Raw genomic sequence first — 18,945 nt, 5'->3', positions numbered from 1 at the left:
GTGCTCAAGGTTCTTCTACTTATATACAATTTTTGTAGCCTATCCATATAAGACCAACTATTGTTAACATGCATATTTTGCGGTAAAAGGTATATAACTTTTAAAATAAGATGAGGTTATGGGCCACATAAGTCATAACTAGTGATCAGAAATGACTCCACACTACCAACACACTTTGGCCCATTGACAGACCTAACAATAACACCCAACCCATTTCCTTTGAAAATTTTGCATTAGATTTATTGGATTTTAACAATCCATATTGAACAGTATTGTCTGATAATAATCCCTATTTATTTTATCGCCACTGACGGTCCCAAATTTAAAAAAGTTGACCCTCAGTGATCCACCGTTAAAAATGACTTAAAGGCGTTATACATTTTTCCGAATTTCAAACCAATGTTTTAGGGCTTTTGATCGTAAAGATGATACAAATCGATTGATGTAAAACTTATCTCAAAATGGTGATCCAAACGGCTTGATTTTTGTTAATTGTAAGATCGAACACTCGGGTTGAAGCATTATCTCGTTGTTTTGGAGCACCATTTTGAACTAAGTTTTACATCAATCGGTCTGCCCGTATCCTTCTTCCGATCAAAAGCCCTAAGACATTAGTTTAAAATTTGGAAAAAAATATAACACCGTTAAGTCCTATTTAACGGGGATCATTGGGGGTCAACTTTATTAAATTTGGGATCACCAGCGACGATAAAATGAATAAGGATTATTATCGGTCATTACCTTTTAATAAAATTTATTAAAATTCAATAAACTGCTTTTTGCATTACAATATTTTATTAACTTCTTTGAAAATTTTTTATTTGCATAGATTAAATTTGTTTATTTATTTTTTTGTTGGTGGACAAAACAAATGTGTTGGACAGACTAAAGACGGATTTTAAAGCTTATCAATAATACGGCATTCTTGTCTTCTGTGATATTACTATTTAATATTTAAATACAGGCTAATCATATAAAAAATCATTCTATTGTTTATGTTAATATACGAATCATATTGTTACAATAATACCGGAGATATTTAATTGCAACAAAGTGGAAGATCTTATCCAACATCTTACCGGAATACTCAATTGCAAACACCTTTTTTTTAAACTTTGAATACAATTATTTATATTTATATAATTAATATATATTTGATATTTTATGGGTCTTAATAACTGGCTCAATAAAGCGAAGATACGCCCAACATTGATCAGATGGCATGAACGGAAACGTATCCGAACCCAACAAGCTAATCTAAACTGTTTCGGACGGATATTCAGTTATGAGATCAGTTTTAAAAAAACTTTCAGGTTGGAGCATCACTATTATGTTACCCAAGTTTGTTACCCAAACCATACCCATAAATATATTTATTTTTATTTCCGTCTTCATGTATCCTTAGGTATTAGAGTAATCTACTTTTTTTGAACAGTGATTTTTTTTTAATTCTTGTTGTTGTCTGTGAGACTTGAATCCAATATCTCTTCTTTTCAAACCCAAGGTGTTTTAATAGAGTAATCTACTAATATACCTTCTTGATTAATAAAACTAAATGAAAACTAGAATAATAAGGAATGTATGTTGGGAATCACAACATATAATTTTTAACAAACTAAGATCATACATAGTCATAATTAGGTACACTCGGGCATTATACGTCATGCGGCACCTAGTCAGCTTTTGGGCATTTTGCAAAAAGTGGGTGTAATGGGAAAAAAAAGCCTCAAAACACCTCTCTCTCATCCCCCTCTCTCACAAAAGAACCCTAAAATTTGTGCCATATATGCGCTTTGTAGGAAACGCTTTGCCTAAAACGCCAACCCAAAAAGCCGGAGGGGGGGAGGGGGAGGGGAGGGGTGTGCCTTCGGCGTTTTAAGCCAAAAACGCCACAACTAGCAGGGACTACGAATGTTCTAATACACATATAAGAATTCAGAACCCAACATGTGTGTAAGGCCCCGTTACCGGTACCCTACATTTGGTGTTGGATTTACTCATAAGCATAGTTCTAAAAATCGAGTTGATTAAAACATTCGTGGAATATTAAAACATTACTTATAAATCCATAACTTATCTTAAAATAAACATTCTTGTCTTTCAAATATCATACATTAAACATAAACGTCTTAAGTCTTCAGATGCCAGACTCTTATTCTTCTGTCATGTGCCCTCGCTCAAGCCAACTGTCTCATTCTACTTACCTGCGTGCATACTAAAAGTCAGCTACGCTGAGTGAGTTCTAGTTAATCAGGTAATATACAATACTTTCACCTACTTATACATACGCATCCGAAGATACATATTATATTCTTAACCTGCTCATCTTTCTTTCGTACATATATAAATATATACATTCTTTCTTTCATTCTTTCTTTACATACTTTGCAACTAACAATACTTTGCATACTTATACATTTTAAAGAGCATTACGCCCTACTTCCTCGAGTATTATTAGGGCTCGGTCCCTTTTTATACCTTGAGTATTGTTAGGGCTCAGTCCATTTCTACCTTGAGTATTATTAGGGCTCAGTCCCTTTCTGCCTTGAGTATTATTAGGGCTCAGTCCCTTTCTTCTGTACCTGGCTATCTCTTACGTTCATTCATAAACATACGTACATATCATTCATACATTATACACAACATTATATCCATAATCATAACTTGCCAATACGTGCAATATCCGAAGATCGTTCACGCACTGACAAGCAATCATTCACATCTTTCACATAATACATATATGGCATACACTTATCTCTTAGGATAAGGGTATTAACTAATCACATCGAGTATGCACACAACCCAAAAACATAACAAGGAATGGGGCTAGAACTCACCTGAATGCGGTTACGTTCACCGTTAATAGTTATTCTCTTCTTGAGCTGTGCACGGCTAACTGTATAATGATTACATGTATTAATTAACTATTATTAATCATATCGTATTTCTATATTTATATAACCCACAACGAACGGGGGTCCGGGGGCAGCGCCCCTGGTAGCGGGGTTCTAGGGGCGGCAGCCCCTAGCGGGGTCCAAGGGGCAGAGCCCCTGGCTGGGGTTAAGCTGTCGTAATACATTTTCCATTAGGATTTTTAATCGTTAATGAATTTGCTCACATAAAAAGTTCAAGGGCTTCTCTGTAATATTCTTTTCTAGGTCCAGGGATTATTCTGTCATTTTATTAAACTTCTAGTTCGTTACCCAGTTCCTAACGAATTGGAGTTGGACCTTATGACGAACTGGTCCTTTTTAACGAATTGGACCTTAACGAATGACCCCTCTGTAACGAATTGGACCTTCTAGTTCGTTATCTCCTTTAACGATTGACTATAACGAATTGAGGTTAATTCATTATATTTTCCTTAACGAATCTGGATACGAACTAAGGCTAGTTCGTTATTCTTTCCTTAGCAAATCAACTTAACGAATCACCTCTAGTTCGTTAACTCTCCGTTAACGAATTAGGGTTAGGTCAGAGAATGTGTCACACCCCGACCAAAGGCGGAACATGCCGGGGTGCAACGTGATTTGACAAATACACAAGACACTATTTAAAGTGACAATATTTAATCAACTCATTTTATTTCAACAAATCAATAAACAACACATCTCGTCCACACAAACAAGTTGAATACAAGTAGCAATTATGTTGTTCGTTTTACTAATATCCTAACAGTCTTGGTAACGTTTTCATCAAGTCCTCGAGTCAACAAAAGTCAAACCTGTAACATTTCATAAAATAAAGTTTGTCAACACAAAGGTTGGTGAGCAATTCATAAGTTTGAGCATATAAGTATATAGTAATAAAAGCCACAAAAACTTGTATACAAACGATAAATAAAAGCAACAACTTGGCTAAATTGACAATCACTAATAGAATTACGTTAGCGCCACCTAGCTACAAGGGGTTGCCAAGTAGTCTAGGATTTAATAGAATATCGTTAATTGCATTACGTTAACGACACCTTGCTACAAGGGGATGCCAAGTAGTCTAGGATTTATAGATTCAACCAACCGAAAGCGATAAACACATAGACATATAGCATAGAACACCAAATCAAGCAAGTATTTAAGTAATGTATACAATCACGTTTGTGGGTTTAAGATTCAAGTAAATAAAGCATTTAGTTTGATAAGTATGAAATGTCACCCCAACACGGAAGATGGAAAAAAGGGTATGAAAGTACTCACCTCGATTGATGAATTGAGAAACTAATAAGTGATCGACAAATAGAAAGCTTGTAAACGAAACGAACGAATCCGACTTGAAACGATAAACACCTTAGCTAAAATAAATAATGTAATATATATTAATGAACTTGAAACCATAATGAAACTATATTGGAAACATTGAACAAGAAGGTTCGGTTATTAATCGGGTTGTCTATTAATTTGTTAACGATTAGGGACTCGTACTTAATTAATAATTAGAATAAAAATATTATTTTATTGGACTTTTAAATAACTAAACCAATATTAAATAGAAACAAGACGAGTTTTAAATCAAGGGTTCGGTTTTTATAAAAATGAATTGATAATAATATTATTAATGTTAAAGATAGTAACGATAATAATGACTTTAAAAAATAGATTTATATATATATATATATATATATATATATATATATATATATATATAAGATAATGATGTTAATAATAATATCAATAATTACTTTTAATAATACTAATATAGTATAATAATTATAACAATACTTATTATTAATAATACTAATATTAATAGTTATTGAATAGGAATCTTTGTATTAATTATAATGTGTTGTTGATAAGAAATGATAATAATAATAAATAATATTAATAGTAATAATGACATCATACTCGATGTTGGTTCGGTTTCTAAACGAATTCACAAATATATAATAATCTTATTGCTAATAAATAAATGATAGAAATATGATCTTAATAAATAATAATAATATCATCTTCAATAATAATATTAACAACTTTGATATTTATAAAAAAAATAATGATAATAACCATGACATTAGCAATAATACTAATACTAATAATAATAGTAGTGATAATAATAATAAAATAGTATTAATAACACTACCCCACCATGTTAGGGCGGTTCCCCTAAACATGCTTGAAGCGAAGTTTGTCTTTTTCGCTTCGGGGCATTCGCTGTGTAAAAACACATTCTCCACAGATTCGAACCATTGCAACAAGGTAGTCGCACAGTTAGTTCCAAAGAATTCGGCCGAGTTGGCACTAGTAAATTGTTTAAGCTGGTAGGATGCGGGTTTGGGTTCAATAGGTGCAACAACGAGTGCGGGTTGGTTTGCTTGTATTTGGGTCATAAGTTCGGGAATCACCGCGGCCATTTGCTTGGCGACGAGAGCGGCCATACGTCGGGTGGAGTCATATCGCGGTTGGCGTCTTAGCGGAGGCATGCTTACATTTATAAAGAAAATGGGATAAGTTTTGGATAAAAGGAAATGAATATAAAGGTGTATAAAATAAAATGAGATTTCGATTTTTGATTTGTGAATCCTAGAGTTAGTATGGAGAAGATGTTAGTGTTAGATAAAATATAAAACTTTGTTTATAAATAACAAAACCGTAAACAAAACGTAAATGATTTTTTTTTTGAGATAGTTAAGGCTTGAAAATTTGAGATTTTGAGATTTATAGAGTCGGAAGAATCGCGCATGAAATCACCATGACTTGATATTCCAACACTAAATAAAAGGTTTTATAAAACACCACGTTGGAGTCCAAACATGTGCACGTAACCACCGCGACTTTTTCATGTTTTAGACTCAAATAACAATGATAACACAATAAATCGAGATACAACGTCATGCCAAAACACTAGTCCACGAAATCACCGTAGCCCTATTGTTTTAACACCGAAAAATTAGGATGACGACCGGAACGCTCGTATTCGACTACTTAAAGAATTAACATTTATACACTGTTTATGGCCTAGAAAACGAGCATTATAACTCAACCATCCCAGGTATGTAAATCACCTTCGATCCTAGGAATCTTTTTGTCAAATGGTCATTTTATAATGTCTCGTTTTCTATGATGGCTACAAACCCGATATAAAAGCAACCTTTAAGGGATTTGAAACAACGGGATCCAAGTAAATCTTGTAATCCATAAAACACAATAAAAATCTACTTTTTGCGTTTTAAGATAAGGATACCTTGGAAATACTATGAAAGTGTGTGTATGTGAACATTTAGGATATTGGTGAATTTTAAACAAGTTCATAAATAAACATGCGATATGAACAATAAAATAGAGTAAACACGTATGAACATACGTATAGGACCCTAAGCATAACAATTCTAGGTCGTTACGTCTAACCACCTATCTTAATTGTCATGGCTCTGATACCAATCTGTCACACCCCGACCAAAGGCGGCGGAACATGCCGAGGTGTAACAATTGCCCATAAGCGCATGATACTATTTAAAGCGACAATATTTAACAAACTCATTTCATTTCACAACATCGAAAATATCACATAACCAAATATTCATAAGTCAAATACAACAAAATATAGCAAAATATAGCAAATCAAATATTGTTCATTTTTGCTAATATCCTAACGGTATTTGTGTCATTTTCTTCACCGAACTCCATAATCAACCTAAATGCAAACATGTAACATTTCATAAAATAAAGTTGTCAACACAAAGGTTGATGAGCAATTCATAAGTTTGAACAATAGATATATAGTATGAAAAGCCACAGAACTAGTATACAAAACCATAAATAATAGCTATAAACTTGGATAAATTGACTATCGCTAATAGAATTACGTTAGCGCCACCTAGCTACAAGGGATTGCCAAGTAGTCTAGGATTTAATAGAATATCGTTAATTGCATTACGTTAACGACACCTTGCTACAAGGGGATGCCAAGTAGTCTAGGATTTATAGATTCCACCAACCGAAAGCGATAAACAGATAGGCATATAAGCATAGAACAACAAATCGAGCAATTATTCAAGTAAAGTATACAACAACGTTTGTGGTTTAAGACTCAAGTATAAAGCATTTGATTTGAATAAGTATGAAATGTCACCTCAAAACAAAAGATAGAAAACGGGGTATGAAGTTACTCACGTTCAAGTATAAAACTTGATCGGTAAAAGATGAATAACCGGATGGATAAAGTTTAACGAGCAAGGCCTAAATGACAATAAAATCTTGGATTTAGAATGGTTGTCTTGAAGATCTTTAAATAAAATAATTGTTGCAAAAAGTAAACAATTAAAGTTCAAGGTTTAAAATGTAACTATTTAAGAATTTATAATAACAATCCTTTAAAAACGTAAGTTTGCTCGAAACCGGGTTAAAATATCTAACCTTAATATTTACTTAACCAATGTTAAGTAATAAGGTGGGAAAAATGCTAAAATGTAAGTTCCTTTGGGACAAAGATACTAAAACGGGTTTTTAACGAGTGTTCGGGTTGTCGATTCGGGTCTTGACAGATGGTCAAACCCAAAGTCAACTTTACAACATATTAATTGTTATGAGATAACTCATTAAAATATACTAACACTTAACCAAGTATTTAGATCTATTGTTTAGAACTAACAACGCACGTTAAGCGAGTGTTCGGTTTTGTCGGTCCAAACTATGTGATGAGATCAAGTTGGGTCCAACAATTCCAAGTACTTAAGAAAATAATTAAAATCAGTTTGTAAACTAATTTTTAAAGAAATATACAAGTCTTGATAGCTAAAAACACACTTGTGTGTCTTAAGCGAGTAAAAGTCGGTATAGTTCGGTTTGGTTCGGTCTCCATCTCACAAATAGTTCATAGATAGTTTCTACATGCCCAAATATCATAGAACTTGTATATTGGTTTATAAATGAAGAAAACTTAAATTTTACAACAAAAAAGTTAACTACAAGTCTTTTAAGCAAAAGTTTCGGGTTAGTTCGGTTTCCATCTCCCAACGAGTTCATAGATGGATTCCATATGCTTAATATCAAAGAACTTGTAAAAATGATTTTTGAAACTCAAATCTAGCAATAAACATGTTTAAACAACTATTTTAACAAAACTAGTAAACAAAAGTTCGGTTTCCGGTTTGGACTAGTTTCGGTTAAACCGAGGTTAGTCTTATACAAACCCACACCATGGAACATGTAAATAAGATGAACAAACTAAAAAGGGTTAGAAGTTAGTCATAAGTGATATGTATAATAAGTTATGTGTGTGTAAACATATATCAAGAAAACGAAGTCCTCCATGAAGCCTTGCCTTATGACATTCGAAACTTAATCAACCGGAGTCGGTGAAGTAACAAATAAAGGAAACAAGGGGTGTGTATTATATATATGTTGTACCACCATATTCAAGTGTTAGTAATATTAGATGAACAAGTTAAAATGAAAGACTATAGTTACTTGACCTTAAGAAATCAAAATAACAAAATGTTGAAGATAAATACTTGGATTTGAGAGAGATTTTGGAGAAGATGAACAACCAAAATTGTGTATGGAGCCTTGCTTTTATAATGGTAAGAGTATGGTTCATACAAATAGGGTAAAGATGCATGTGATGGTTGAAATGGTCAAACAAGTTTTTGGTAAATGGCAATAATAGTCCCCAAAGTTTGGTTTAAGTCATTTTAAGGAGTTTTAAGGAACAAAAAGAATGTTTTCAAGACCCAACAAGTGTAAAACAATATTGTAACATAAAATCCATCATTTTGATTATATCTTAAGCTTTGGTTTACAAAATTGGTCGGTTTACATGATAAACGAATACAAAAACGAATACAAACGAGACCCGAAATTGACGAATGTCACATTAACTCTGGTAGTTAAACCCATTAGCGTGCACCTCAGGTGAGGGGCAGCTTTGTCCTATTTGCGGAAAGAGTTGAGAGGAAGATGGGAAACGGTAATGAAGATATTATTATTGTGTTTTGCAACGAAATTGGTGTTGATAAAAATGTGTTTTAAGGTTTGAATGCATAACAACAAAGCCAAGACAGATGTCACTAGCAACATTAGTATTAATGTATGATAACAATTCTTCGGGTGATGGTATTGGTTTTATTGTTTCAAAGAATCAAATGTCACAACAATAGATCTATTTAGTAACGTTACAAATGTGATTTAGTTGTTAGTATGGATGAAGCTAATGTTTTATTTTACTTACTTATGTTAGAAGCTAATAAATTATTAATTAATTAATTGTTTGTTAGTTATTGTTTTTTTCTTTCTTTCTTATAGGCTATTACAAATGTGATTTAGTGGTTAATATGGATGAAGCTAGGGGTGTCAATCGTGTCGGGTTGGCGGGTTATCGGGTTAATAGGTTCCGGGTTGGCGGGTTGGCGTGTTGAGATTCTTCAACGCTAACCCAACCCATATATTTATTCGTGTCGTGTTCGGGTTGTATTTCGGGTCAACCCATTTTACGTTCATTTACGAATATGATTAATATCTAGTGGCTTATTAATAACCTATATAATCAATTACTCTTATTCATATAAAACATTTTAATAACTTTGTGATAGATCTAATTGTTTTTGTGTATTTATCTCTCATTTCCATTTAACAAACTTAGGTTCACATAGTTTGCTTAGCATAAGAATAAACTAATGGAAATAATAAAAGAATAGACGGTTATGACTAATAGAATATAAATACTGGAAGTGAAGAGTGGATAAAAATATTTAATAAGTAATTAGTTTAATTTTTAAAAGTTAATAATGTATAAAAAATTATACATCATATTATTTAACTTTAAAATTTAATACTTATTATCTCTAAAATCAAAATATTAACTTTATTAAAGTTTTTTAAACGGGTTAAAAGGTCAACCCACTTTTTGACGGGTCGGGTTCGGTTTGACCATATTTTTACGGGTCGGGTTCGGGTTGACCTATTTAAGAAAACGGGTCGTGTCAGCCGACCCAAAACCTATATTTTTTCGTGTCGGGTTTCGGGTCGTGTCAGGAATTGACAGCCCTAGATGAAGCTAATGGAATTAAATGTATACTAAGGTAATTATTAACTAAGGTTTTAGTTTTGAAACTTGACTCATTGAATTTCTTTTAGAATGAAAGGTTTTCTCCTTCATAGTGTTCTTAGATGAGTTCGGCCTGGAGACTCCAACTTCAAAAGAAACCCGTCTTCAGAAGATTAACTTGGATATTGGGCATATTTGTCGGCTCCAAACGCCATTAAAAAGGATTTACTTTTTGATTAGTGAAACTACACCAAGCTAACTGTAAAACTTAACTTAGAGATTTTAAAAATAAAAAATAAAAAACAAGAAATATAAATATAATATGTAAAATTAATAATACTTGAAACTCTTTGAAATATAATTCAAAGATTTCACATACAAATGATATCCATGATATTTCAAGCAAGTTTTGACCTTTTGCCATATCCAACACTAATGTTGCTTTAGGTGTCCTACAGTGGGAACAAGTGTGTGTCGTACTTAACCTATAGAAATATATCTTTTAGAAAATTTTTGTCTAGGGTGACCCTGAAATATGAAACGTTTACGTTGCCTTCTTTAAAAATAAACTAATGATTGGCAAATCACAAATGTATAGCAAGCCATATTTGACATATTATATGGCGTTTGCAGTTGTGACGATTGTTGATAAAATTTACATCGGCCAAAGACTAGTTTCGCAATACTTTCGTAAAAGTGTTATTGTGGCACCTTTTGCCTAAAGCACTTAATGAAGAGGTAGGTCCCAGCAGAGGTGGTTAGGACCCGCAAGACTCCCTTAAAAGGAGACGTCTGCGCAGTTGAACACGCAAGACTCCTTAAACGGACGTCTGCGCAGTTGAACCCGCAGACTTCACCATAGGGACGTCTGCGCCGCGACCTACCAAACCCGCAGGACCCACCACGCTCAGAGTTGTGACGACCTCACATGCGGTACGCAAGCTGGTCCCGCAGGAAATGCCTCCCTATGGTTTCCAAGTATCCGCCTGTTCCCGCAGGTGCGGATACCCGCCATTAGGGACTGGCCACCCGCGCAGCATGGCTACACGCATAAGGCTCAAACTCGTAATAATTCAGTAGTCACCTGAAGAAGGAATGAGCAAAGTCGGGAACATTCCCGCATAAAGGCGGGAGGGGGAAAACTCCCGCCTAAATGAGCCAGTCCGTATAATAATGGAGGATCTTTTGTGTGATACCTGACGAGGTATGGACAAAAGATCTGACCAAGGATACGACAGCTCACTGACAGCAGCATGGCAGACAGCACGCCACAGCACTGTGACCAATAGCCGCCGCCTACTCACCAACTCCTGCCATACCACGTGCCTAGCCTGTAGTTGGTGGAAAAGGAAAAGTGAACAGCACGCCTGGTCACTATCAGCCGCTGCCTATCCACCAATTACCAGCAGAGCACGTGTGTAGGCCACAGTTGGCAGAGTACTAGGCCGGCTAAACCTCCTTGGAAACCCACATTCGGCTATAAAAGACATCAAATGGTATTATCATTTCATCATCTAATATCTTGTATAATTTACCTGATAACTGCTCTAGTATTCTTAATATACTTTTATATTCAAAGAGTAATATAGACTGATTCTCACGCCGGAGGGTGGTCACAAGGAGGAACCCCCCCTTTCTTAGTGACGAGCTCACGGTGTCTGTTTTGCAGGTTATCGGAAGAACCATCTTGCCGGAATTAACCCCTCGTGGGAAACGTCTATCTAACCCTCAGGTTATTCGTAATCTGTCGGGGTTCGACTGGTGTTTCTTCAGTATAGCAAGCCATATTTGACATATTATATGGCGTTTGCAGTTGTGACGATTGTTGATAAAATTTACATCGGCCAAAGACTAGTTTCGCAATACTTTCGTAAAAGTGTTATTGTGGCACCTTTTGCCTAAAGCACTTAATTAAGATACTTTGAAATTATTAACGTTAGCTTAAAACAAAGCATTTTGTACTCATTACAAGATATTTTGATTAGATGAAACCAATGTTGCAAATGTCGTTAGGCGGTCCCTAGGCGGCCGACTGCCTTGGAGGGAGTACTCGGAGTACTCGGGGAGTACTCGGAGAGTACTCGGACATGATAAATATAAAGAAAATTAATTTTTAGGTAATATATATATTTCAAATATCATAAGTTTACTAATAGTCACAATAAAATAAGTGAATCTCAATATAAATAAAAAAAATACATTTTTAAACACTAAATTATTCTAATTCGTTCTTTAATATTATAGAAATACGAATTATGTTGTATTTTTTAAGTGAAAATAGACCCAAGTTAACCGACTAGATGTGATTCTGACTAATGTTGACCACCTTTGAACAATTTTTAGTAACTAGGCGGAGTTAAAGAAACTCCCCTCGGCACCATACCTTGTAGCGAGTACTCGGAGAGCACTCGGCCTTGTAGACCTACTTTTACAACATGGAATGAAACTATGAATAAACTTTTACTTTTTACCTAAAACAGTAAAATGATATGTTGGAAAGAAAATGTTGAGATATATCATTATTGGAGAATGTTACAGGGACAGGGCAAGGTGACTGGTGATGTCATCACCGCGTGCCTTTTTATCATATGATATTTAGTTTACATGCTTTTACTTTTACCATTTACTTCTTTATATACCTCAGTTTTCTAAAAAATAGTCAAATCTATATAAAGTAAAAAGTAAAAAGTAAAAAGTAAAAACGAGCACTCATCCATGACCCATTGGCCATGTTGACAGTCCATACTTCGAGCTACTAGATCAACCTAAAATTGATTATAAAACAACAGAGTTATACTTATGTTCATGGATTTTATAAGAGGAATTTAATAAAAACAAATTAATCATCTCAAAATAAACGTTTACATTTTTTGTTTTAACTAAACCTCCAAAAAAAACCTTAATATGTCAACTAACATCTTATGGTGAAATACGATGACAAGGAACAAGTTTATGTCGAATAAAACACCGACCAAATTCTTATCTAAGATTTTTCTTGTTAACCAGTTGTTGATAAATCAGCTGTTGGTAAATCTTGGCCGAAGGGCCGTGGGCCCACATATATACCCGTTGATAGCTTTTTTTGTTATTCTTTTATTATAAAATCGTTTTTGATGGTTTTAAATGAAATTAAATGTATACTAAGGTAATGTTGGCGTTCTAAGTTGAAAATCGATCATAATTTCTAATAGCCTATAAGGTATAAACCTTTTTCTAAAAACTTTTTTTATGTAAAAAATGAATTCGTAGGTTCAATTCTAATTGGATGCAAGGCAATGGGACCTCTAATAATTCTGACGTACCCAAATTTTAATGCTAGTTTGCATGCCCTAGCCCATGAAACTCTTATAAACCACATCTTGTGTGTATTGATTGGCCCAAAAGGCCCATTAAGATACTAAACAATTAAACATGCAATATTGGTAGCTAGTTGCTACATTGTATTGGCAATAATGATTTTCGAAGTGAAAGAGAAGGTTATAAAGTTGCAAAATATCAAACTCTAGGGGTTTAACCGGTCGAGTCAAGCCCATGGCCGATTAAGTTTAAGTTTGACTCATTTGTCATACCGTGATTGGTACACAAGTTACAACACGAGCCGGCTTATCAATTAGTTAATTTCATATTAAAAAAGAAATCAAACCATTTGATAACTTCAAACATATTAGACCACGATGTTTTGTGATATTGATATTTGGTGCTCAATTGCTCATTATATGCACACCACCCTTGTAACCCTAAACTATCACTAGTGGTCTAATAAATTTGGATGCATTAGGTTTATATTTTGTCTTAGGTTTAGTTTAATTATGTTGTTTGGATATTGGATTTCTCAGTTGTAGGGAAGTTGTTCCTGAATCATCAATATAAAATTGAAACAACTGTAAAAACTATAAACACTAAACAACATGCTGTCGAGACTCGGGATAACAATGATTAAAATTTAAACTAGTAGGATAGTTTTGTTTGATCAATTAAACTAGAGTGAACTAAAATAAGGAGACATTAAACACACTCAGACTACCAATATATTCGAAGTACACCAACTCCAAACCTCCGTGCAAACACAAATGAAGTTACCGCGTAAGCCAGATAACATGGATGACACCAGCCTACCGAAGTATAATAACATCATGACGACATTAACTAAAAACCGACCTGCCATTTAACTATTGTATTGAAAAATATATCCTTAGACGAATATATAGATACCGAATCTATTACATATATAGCCACAAAAAACAAAATGGAAAAAAATGAGCTCTAAAGCTGAAAATTATCTACCTATTCGGACATGTTGAAACCATACCACATATCATAGGTAGCACATCAAGCATTTAATACATGTTAGCAGCATAACAATAAATACCAATAAAAGTATAAAACAAACCCGTAGTCCGTAGACAAAGTGTTGGATCGGTGGGCTATGCACTCTTGGAAGACCAATTAAGTTAACAATATATAGACACTTGTCAATTTGTCATACATAGTGTTAAAGGCAACTTATTACAAAGTAACCAAACCATAAATACACTTATCTCAATATGAGAATGGGCATTCACTTTTTCAAAACAACCCATCTCTCTACATAATTTACTTTCATGGCCACATCCCATAAGCTCACACTTAGTATCATGTCATAAAGTCTTGGTGCTGGTGGTCAAGTAACAGAGACAAAGTCTTTTAAATATCTAAAAGTTATGGGTTCAAGTCCTAGGAAATCAAAAGAAACTTATTTAAAAATAACATTTCATATCATAATCACATAAAGAACTTCTCACCTATGACTTTGACTACACTAAAGATCGTAAATTGCGAAGGTCCGTAGAAGTTCATTGATTGAAGACGATTCTGCATTCTCCCCTACGTCATTATCACGATCAAGGACTAGTCATGCGGATTTTGATATCAATAGCCTTCGAGATGACAATGGAACAACAAAATTATCTTGTAGTTCAAAGGAAAACTTTAAGACATTTCATTAACCTTAAAAGCTCTTAGTAGTTCTATCCAAGATAAATCATGTAGATGGTATATAGGTATATTTTTTTAGAACAACCAATTTCATTGCATATAGGTATATAATAATTGATTGAAAAATGTTTCTAGAACAAAGTTCCATTAAAAAAATTAAATAAACCCACGCCCATTATTCATCTAGAATAACGAATGGCTATATTTATGATTACGCCATGACATGTCTTTATCAACCCTCGACATAAATTTGGTTGTTTATGTGTAGTTTAAGAAGAATTATTCTGTATTATAATAATCAAAATTGAAATAAACATGCCGGACCTTCTAGTTTTTAAACAACCTTTGGAATTACATTAATACTCGATTGAGTATGACGAGATTTCAATCGTTCATATTGGTTTTGATTCTTCAGACTCCAAGTCAGACTCATACAGGAACATCATTAAAGAGAAAAACCATCACTATGGTAAACCTATTAAATATGATTTCGAACATGAGACTATAAGATCTCAAGTCTTAACCATCGCTCTCATGTTATTAGACCAGAAGGCTAACCGTGGATCTTTTAGTTAAAACTCTAATTGTTTTAAAATTGTAAGGTCATTATGTAATTAATTTTTTCTTATTTCGTGCCTATTCCTAAATTATAAACTATCAACATAATTGTGACTTAAGTTATTTGTTTGTTAAAGTCAGTGCCCCACAAATCTTGTTCTTTATTTACACATGCATGGGCGCAAACCACAAGGCCAAGAGAACTTCAATTTTATTGATCTAAAAAAAAAATCCTAGGATTAAGTTTCTTGATACGTTATTATGTTGAAACAATAAAATCTATAATTAGTAAAGAAAATATAAATATAGAACCAGAGAAGATAGGCTGATAGGGTCAATGAAATTACTAACTAAATTGAGTTTGTGGATCTACAAATAAATCTTAAACCACACATTGGATCATAATGATCCACATTTTAACCGCTTGATTTAAAACTATTATAGTTTGTTACGCGTTGACCTATTAACCATTCCTCTTGGACTTAATTTCGCCGTCCTTGGGTCAATGCGGCGAGTTGGACCGCTTTTGAGTTATAGAATTGAGTTAATTAATAAAATTAATTAGGAATAAATTAAATAATACTTAATTATATAAGTAATTCTTATTTTTCACATGATCCATGTTCGCTCCCGGTAACAAAAACTTTTTAAAACATCACCGATATTGATGATGGTTACAAATGCGTAATTTGATGGTAGATGAAACGACGAACATGGTTTTATTTATTTGAATAAAAAATCTAAGAGCTAATTAATGACGCTAAAGTTTTATAATAGGAATAGTCTAAAAGGTTTATGCGCGTCACATAAGAAAATGAGTATGAAAAAAAAGTTAAAATGATGAATGGTCATTTAAATCGATATAAAAGATGTAGGGTCAAGATTACGTATAATAATTCTTACAGTTTGAAGTCTTTAAATTGTACATCAATTCACATAGTGACGTTATTATAAATATGAAATCTAAATTATGCACAAAATAAATAATTACGTATAAAGAAAACTTATTACGCATGAAGACACATAATAACACAACCTATAATTTTTTTTCCCTATTACAACCATGCCACCGTTTTTTAAGTGAACTCAAGGGTCGTTTTTCACTCATACTCTTTTGTACGAAAAAATTATTTTAGTGTATCCTTTATCTATAAAAAATATGCTATAATAATAAATAATTTGACTTAGTAGTTAGTAGTAACTATCATTTTACCCTATATATGTTTCTTAACCATGAATTTATATGATCCAAATGTGGACCAACATTCTGTCTAGTAACAGTTACCCAACAATAAAGACATTGTTTCTTTATAAATATCCCACATGCATTCTCCAACCAAACCATTTTTCTTACACCCATGGCTAAGTTCATCACTATTTTGCTCTTGGCTCTGCTAGCTGTCACCATGGTTAGTTTGCCACATTGTACACACACACACACTACATTGTGTTGCATTTGTTTATTAACATTACATTTGTGTTTTTGTTTATAGGTTTTAGCTAAAGGAGGAGGACATCACCATGGTTATGGTCCTGGAAGTTTGAAAAGCTCTCGTAAGTTTTAAACGACTTGGTTTTACTATTTTCAAAAAAGGCTAACGACGCAACTTATTATCTGTTTGCCTTTGATTATGATATAACCACTACTCTTTAACGAATAAAATTGTGGTTGTTAAAAAAAATTTAAATTCCACTGCAGCACCAGCACCGGTTATGTCATGATATTCAGATAATTTTTTTTTATTAAAACAATCGTGTGTTAGAATGAGGAATTTGAACTAGGGATGATATTGATGCCGTACCAGCGTATCAAAATACCTATACCAAATTTTTGAAAAAGTGGTTATTGAATACCATACTGAAAATACTAGTACCGGTATGTGTACCAGTACTGTACTGATACTCGGTATCAAATGCTCATCTGTAGTTTAAACACTACCTCTAAACTCTGACCCTGGATTACCGTCACTTATACGAGTCATATAGACTTATACGACTCATATCAGTTCCACTTTTCATACACTAGTTGCGTATCTATACGTGCCGTGTTGACGGATAAATATTAATGTTATGTGTCTAGAGTTGTTTTGAGAATTAATTATAAGTGAAAATTATAGTCAATTGGCATGAGTAGATTCACACATTATTTTATGGTCAAAATATCTGTGACATTTCAGCTTTATTACTGTCCAGTTGTTGACTAACAGATTACTTGGTCAAGGGTAGTATGGTAATTACACTGATATTTTTGTGGTTATTGACTAGAATGCCCCGGGCAATGCATAAGGAGATGCAGCAAGACACAGTACCACAAACCATGCATGCTTTTCTGTCAGAAATGTTGTGCCAAGTGTCTTTGTGTACCACCGGGGTATTATGGGAATAAACAAGTTTGCCCTTGTTACAACAACTGGAAGACAAAGGAAGGAGGTCCAAAATGCCCCTAGATTTTTTTCTTGTGTTGATATTGATAGTCTTTTAGCTTTAATGTCCATTTGGTTAAAAGTGAAAGTGGACCAATAAATGTGTGACACTGTGTGAGGAACTTCAACATGTGCTAGCATATGTCCTAATAATGTTATGGAAGGACTGATTTGGTTTCTCTTTCTGATTTTATTGTTTTTGTTTTGTTTTTAACGTCTTGCTAGTTGTTTAATTAAATTTGTAATTTCATAAAAAAATATAACAATTAATGTATCTATCTCTATCTCTCTCTCGTTTAATATCGATGGTAAAACATATAATATATTAAAGCGTATCAAACTTTCGGTAAGAAACTTATAACATACCCATGGTTACATAAATAAAGAGCTAAGATTAAAAGCAAACCAGTTATCCAACTCTTAATATGGGGGCTTTGATCTATTTTTAAACCAAATAAGCGACGTTTTAACACTAAAATTTTACGAGCCTTTCAAATCAACACAAAATTACAAAAAAAATTGCATGAACTACCTTTGTTAAAGTAGGAGATACTTGCAAAGCTCCAAAATGTTTGATTATAAAGTTGCCAATAAATGTCTTTTCTACCTCTCTTTCTTTATTATGAGATGTGAAGTTGTGCCAGTTTTTGATTTATTGGTGTTTCCCTTTTTAACTTAAATCATTTATGGCCATTGATGGCTAGTTATTTAAGAAAATGTACGTGATGTTATACAACAACATTAAAGCATACATATGCATGATATAAGTTTACAAACTATGAGTTTGTAGCAAGTAATTAACTTTACTAAGTGAGATTGGATTGGATGTATCAAATTACGAATCAAACTCCCAACATGTTTGTTTCATCTATTGTTGGAATCGGACATGGAGATACAATAGATGAAGAGTCCGAAAAAGGACCAAGGCAAGATAACTATAAGACAACTAGTCTCATGCAATCAACATTGAAAAGTTTCCTTGATTATGGTATAAAAAACCCATATTTCACAATGC

At 33.4% G+C, this 18,945-nt stretch overlaps 1 long non-coding RNA gene across 1 annotated transcript; it reads left to right on the top strand.

The window, feature by feature from the left end:
- The first annotated feature begins 16,594 nt into the window (after nucleotides 1-16,594).
- LOC143569335 (uncharacterized) lies at nucleotides 16,595-18,124 on the top strand. The gene is made up of 3 exons (XR_013141721.1): nucleotides 16,595-16,920; nucleotides 17,008-17,061; nucleotides 17,773-18,124. It is a non-coding gene; the product is annotated as an uncharacterized LOC143569335 (long non-coding RNA).
- Nucleotides 18,125-18,945: the final 821 nt, after the last annotated feature.

Source organism: Bidens hawaiensis, unplaced genomic scaffold (assembly GCF_021521415.1).
Source record: "Bidens hawaiensis isolate Kalapana, Puna unplaced genomic scaffold, B.hawaiensis_p1.1 tig00024458_1, whole genome shotgun sequence".
Classification (NCBI taxonomy): domain Eukaryota; kingdom Viridiplantae; phylum Streptophyta; class Magnoliopsida; order Asterales; family Asteraceae; genus Bidens; species Bidens hawaiensis.
This window is presented reverse-complemented; position numbering and strand designations above follow the sequence as displayed.